The 6,238-nt window shown below is 29.7% G+C and overlaps 1 long non-coding RNA gene across 1 annotated transcript; it reads right to left on the bottom strand.

Moving 5' to 3' along the window:
• Positions 1-1,346: 1,346 nt before the first annotated feature.
• On the bottom strand, positions 1,347-1,919 carry LOC129928059 (uncharacterized). Its single transcript, XR_008779651.1, has 3 exons — positions 1,857-1,919; positions 1,593-1,741; positions 1,347-1,486 (listed from the first exon to the last, which is right to left on the bottom strand). It is a non-coding gene; the product is annotated as an uncharacterized LOC129928059 (long non-coding RNA).
• Between the last annotated feature and the right edge of the window lie 4,319 nt (positions 1,920-6,238).

Raw genomic sequence — 6,238 nt, 5'->3', positions numbered from 1 at the left:
TTTCTTTTCAAACAGCCACTATACAAAACACGTTGATTCTTAAAAAAAAAAAAAAAAAAAAAAAAAAACAGAAACACAAGTCCGATGTCGAACATCAGTTACAAAAAAAAATTTAAAAATGTCCATTCTAAATAACCATAAAATGAATGCACTAGTTTGATTCCAAACAGCAATCACAAAAAAGCATATGTCGATTCAAACAGCGACTACGAAAAACTTGAATGCCAATTCTAAATAACCACATAAAATTTTTTTTTAAATGTACAAGTTCTATTCCGAGCATTAATCACAAAAATGACAAGTAAGAATCAAACAGCTACAGCCATTGCAAGTCGATTCCAAATAGCCAACATAAAAAAAAAAAAAATTAAAAAAAAAGGAAGTCGTTGCTAAATAATACACACAAAATGGACAAGTCCGATTCAAAATAACTGGTTAACAAAACTAATCCCAAGTCGATTCTAAACAGCCTCAATATTAACATGCCAGATTAAAAATAGCCACCAAAAAAATGCACAGATTAAAAAAAGCGGCACAACAAAAACAAAGCTCCAAATCAAAATAGCAACACAATACAAAATGCAATTTCGAAAATAGTTTAATTCCACAATTTAAATTACTTTAGTATTTATGAAATGATCACCATGACTACAAAATATTTTACAAAATACATTATTTTCTTACCTTTACCTAATCTGTTGAACCATTGGGGCACCACACAAGTTCTGTCAACCATCCTTCTTTATTCCTCTCTTTACTTGGCCTTGGATAAAACTTCATTTAATGTCAGACCTGCCAATTCTTTGAAGCCTTCCCATTGCTCTGTCTTTCTTTCATTCTTCCTTCTGGAACTCTATGGTAAAAGGACCATAATCCTGGTTTTATTTTCTTGAAAAGGGAATATAGAGATTAAGCCGCTTCTTAAAAAAATTAAATTTCATTTCTACTTAAAAAAAAAAAACAAAATTAAGCTACAAGTTTATTACCCTTGTTATAATGTAATTATAACCATAGCTAGAAAATGTTTTACAAATACTTTAAATTCTTACCATTACCTATCAATCAGTCTGTTGAACCATGGGGGCACCACACAAGATCTGTCAACAGCCCTTCTATATTCCTCTCTGTACTTAGCCCTGGATAAACCATTTCATGGCAGACCTGCCCATTCTTTGATGTCTTCACATTGCTCTCTTGTCTTTCATTCTTCATCCTGGAACTCAATGGTGAAAGGAGCATAACCCTGGTATTATTTTCTGGAAATAAAAAAAGACTGATTAAGTCCCTTTATGTAATTAACACCATTTTTTTACAAAATACATTAAATTCTTACCATTACCTATTAATCAGTCTGTTGAACCTTGGGGGCACCACACAAGATCTGTCAACAGCCCTTCTATATTCCTCTCTGTACTTAGCCCTGGATAAACCATTTCATGGCAGACCTGTCCATTCTTTGATGTCTTCCCATCTCTCTGTCTTCCTTCTTTGTACACAAATGGGGAAAAAATGGACCATAATTCTTAAAAAAGAAATTTAAAATCATTAAATAAAATTTAATTTAATTTCTAATTATCAATAAAATATCTTACCAGAATGCTAGCCACACTTTCTAAAACTATGACCAGTGCCTTATTTAAATCTTGAATTATATTTCTAGTCTAGGAGTTCCAATCAATTTTGTTGTATACAAAGGCCATGATACTGATTATAGGAATATGCCAGATGTCTGTTTCAGCATCTGAGTAAATAAATTAATGAAACTCCTATGACTCTAAGTTAGGGTAATGTCATCTTTCATATCTGTATTTAAAAAAAACAAAAAAAAAAAAAAAACAACAAAAAACTGGACATACATTCCTCATAATCAGTTCCCATCCTGTTTGTCATTTAAATATTTTGGATATTCCTTTTACATTCCAGCCAAGATGTCGCAGCGGACAGTAGAATATGGCAGTTTAAACTTCAGATCATTGTGTCAACTGTCTCGTGCAAACCACAAAACAGGCAGTTTAATCAAGATCCACCTAAGAATGAAAAATACTATAAGATACAATTTCACATTACATCTAGAAAAGGATAGCTATATTTAACTTGATCTAGTAGAAGATGTACAACTATCATACCCATATAATGTAGATTAACAAACTGATTCAAGATAAATACTATTAAGCCAATCCTACACCCATACTACTTGTATACATAAAATTGGGTGGATCTAGAATTTTAGATCTAGATAGACTAGATTCTTATTAAAATTCTAGATCTTTTCTATTAAGTAATAAAAATCTTTAAAATGTATTTTAATATGGATGAAGTTTAACAGAAATGATTGGAAAATAGTCGATGCCAACGCAGAGGCTCTTGTTCTCGTATGAGCCATAGTTGTCTATTGACTGAAGGTGGTGGAGATAATTCAACAAGATGATTTACAATGTAATTCAAGAGATCTGTCTAGGTTAGTTCATTATTTTTCTTGAAGATTTCTATGATCAAGTCTAGATTTTCTAGATCTAGCATCATATACAATAATTTCTAGAGATCTAGTGCTAAGTCCTATACATATGGGATCTAGATCTAATCAAGATCTATCTAAAATCAGAATAAAAAATATGGAATGTCACACTAGATTTAGAATAGAATAGCAAAGTTTTACCAATATCTAGATTTTTAGTCCAGTAAATCAACTTATATAGATCAAGATATAAATTAAATTCACCTTTATCTATCCCTTAGTCTGTTGGACTGTTAAGGCACCACACAAGGTTTGTCGACCATTCTTTTCCTCACCGTCTTTTGAATGACTAATTCCTGAGAATAGTAAACCGTTATTGTTAAAGAATATACAGGTAATCAGTGCTTTTTTGTAAAGAAATAGGTGCCGGAGCTCAGTGATGGATTGCCTTTTAACAACTAATAAATAAATAATAAACTTTAAAATACAAAAGTAACTTTTTCGCTGCATTGAAAAAAGTGCCGGTACACTGTACCAGTGCTTACTGTAATGCTGCTGACCTGAAAAATTGTAGTTAAACTAAATAATACAGTAATATTAAGCCCATACTAATTAGTCTTAGATATATAGATCTAGAAATTATATTGAAATTGTGTAGATCTAGTCCAGTGATGCCCAACCTAATTTTACCCGCGGGTCATTATAATTTCCAACACTCATCTCGCGGGCCACATGAACGAAAAGTTATAAAAATAAAATAAAATTGTTCTGAAACTATTTTGGTAGAAACCTATGGATTTGACACTTAATTATTAGGTTATTTGACAATTATATTTTTTTACGCGTCAGACAATAGGTTACATTCTCTACTTAAATGAGAGCAACACTGGCTCATGTTGTGGTCTCTTTTTGATAAATATCCTCCAATATCTAAGCATAGTATTTAACAATTTTTTATTCGCGACTCAAACCAAGAATGCCACCATATTTATTTTATAATGTCGTTTTTAAGTTGTTTTATTAAACAGCCACACTTTCTTTACAAAATAAATATGTTGGCTTATTATCATGTTCAACAAAAAAAAAAAAAAGTAAAGATCTGCTAACTTGTCCTGGTAGATTCTACATTCAGAGTCCCATTTCATAAACACACAAATGTTAAAGTTCATGGTACCAATCCATGAGAGAAAAAAGTGAGGGTCCAAACGTAGGTAAAGATACATTTTTTCAACCTTTTTTTTTTTTTTTGTTTGGAAGGTAGATTTCTACACATAGTGCCGACGTTTCGGCGGGCCGGATGGAACCACGTTGCGGGCCGCATCTGGCCCGGGGGCCGTAGTTTGGGCATCACTGATCTAGTCAATCTAGATTTCAAAGCAAAGAAAACAGAAGAACTGTGGACCATAAGGCAAAGACGATAGGATCGACATGGACCAAGCTGAAGAAATCCAGAATATTTATTGAAAATTTTTAGTTAGATCTAGACTAATAATCTAGAATACTAGGACTATAGAAATCTATACATTCTTTTCTAGACTCTACTAGACAAACTCTAATGATGATTCTAATATTAAATATGTAGATCTAGAGCAGTGGTTCCCAAACTTTTTTGTCTCGTAGACCCCTTGCCATGTTTTCTGCTTTTCGGTAGAACCCCTGCTTAACTTATATTTTTTTTTTTTTTTATTTTTTTTTTTAGATAAATTTTTTTAAATTTTTATTTTTATTTTTTTTTTTTTTTTTTTTAGATAATTTTTTTTTTTTTTTTTTAATTTTTTTTTTTTCAAGAATTGACTATCCAGGTAATGACTTCACTGTAGACCAGTGGTTCCCAAACTTTTATAAAAAAAATTTTATAATTTTTTTTTAAATTTTTTTTTTAATTTTTTTTTTTTCCGAGAATTGACTATCTTGGGACTGACTTCACTGTAGACCAGTGGTTCCCAAACTTTTATAAAAAAAATTTTATAATTTTTTTTTAAATTTTTTTTTTAATTTTTTTTTTTTCCGAGAATTGACTATCTTGGGACTGACTTCACTGTAGACCAGTGGTTCCCAAAATTTTAGTAAAATTTTTTTTTTTTTTTTAATGTTTTTTTTTAGATAATTTTTTTTTTTTTTTAATTTTTTTAGATAAATTTTGTTTTAAAATTTATTTTTTTTAAATTTTTTTAGATAAATTTTGTTTTAAATTTTTTTTTTTCTTTCGAGAATTCACTATCCCAGGACTGACTTCACTGTAGACCAGTGGTTCCCAAACATTTAGTAAAATTTTTTTTAAATTTTTTTTTTTTTCAAAATTTTTTTTTTTTTTAATATTTTTTTTTTTTTTTTTTTTTTTTATTTTTTTGATAAATTTCTTTTTTTTTTAGATAATTTTTTTTTTTTTAATTTTTTTAGATAAATTTTGTTTTAAATTTTTTTTTTTTTTTCTTTCGAGAATTCACTATCCCAGGACTGACTTCACTGTAGACCAGTGGTTCCCAAACATTTAGTACAATTTTTTTTTAATTTTTTTTTTTTTTAATATTTTTTTTTTTTTTTTTTTTTTTTTTTTTAATTTTTTTGATAAATTTCTTTTTTTTTTTAGATAATTTTTTATTTTTTTTTTAATTTTTTTAGATAAATTTTAATTTAAATTTTTTTTTTTTTTTCTTTCCAGAATTCACTATCCCAGGACTGACTTCACTGTAGACCAGTGGTTCCCAAACATTTAGTAAAATTTTTTTTTTTTTTTTTTTTGATTTTTTTTTTTTTTTTTTTTTTTTTTAGATAAATTTCTTTTTTTTTTAGATAATTTTTTTTTTTTTTTTTTTAATTTTTTTAGATAAATTTTGTTTTAAATTTTTTTTTTTTTTTGAGAATTCACTATCGCGGGACCGATTTCTTTGTAGACCAGTGGTTCCCAAACTTTTTTGTTCCATAGACCCCTTGCCATGTTTTCTGCTTTTTGGTAGACCCCCTGCTTAACTTATATTGCTTTTTTTTTTTGCAATTTCTTTAAACAAAAATACAGTTCAAGGGCACATCGGTGGCATGAGTTATCAAATTAAAAGCTTCTTATGTGATTCTTTGCAAAGGAAATATATACAGTTTGGGATCAGTTTGGAACCAGTGGCGTCACAGGCTCTGATGGGGTGTAGCGCTGTGTGCTGTAAACTGCCTAGGGGTTGCCAGCTCCTTATTTTTCCTCAGGGTTGACCCACGACAGCTTTCCCATGTTTGGGAATAGTTGCAAGGCAGCAGATTTTTAAATTCAGTTTTCTTTCTGCTATGTGGCTAATGAGCTCTTCCTGCTTGAAGCCTACCGGCTAAGGCGCGAGTTACTCGCCTTCGTCCCTTCCCCTTTAGTGAAAACAGTTCGGCGGACACGTGAAAGATACACGAGAAACTCTTTGCGAAAATTTTTACAATGATACTTAAAACAAATTAATTAATTAATATTTATTGTTTGAATGTCTTCTTTATAGAATGTATGAAACATGACATCCATAGGAACAGATGATAAGCCTGGGTAAAAAAACATTTCCAGTGTGTTTGATGATTCCAGCAATACATATTAAATTGGTTAAATTTGAATTTTATCAATAAAAATGAGTTATTATTTAATACTTTATATGTATTTTTAAATTGCATTTTACTCTTCAACTCACTAAAATTAGAAATTAGTTTTCAAATAAATTGCAAAAAAAAAAGCAATATAAGTTAAGCAGGGGGTCTACCAAAAAGCAGAAAACATGGCAAGGGGTCTACAAAACAAAAAAGTTTGGGAACCACTGGTCT

This window comes from Biomphalaria glabrata, chromosome 9 (assembly GCF_947242115.1).
Source record: "Biomphalaria glabrata chromosome 9, xgBioGlab47.1, whole genome shotgun sequence".
Classification (NCBI taxonomy): domain Eukaryota; kingdom Metazoa; phylum Mollusca; class Gastropoda; family Planorbidae; genus Biomphalaria; species Biomphalaria glabrata.
The sequence above is the reverse complement of the archived record's forward strand: the minus strand, read 5'-3'. Positions and strand labels throughout refer to the sequence as shown.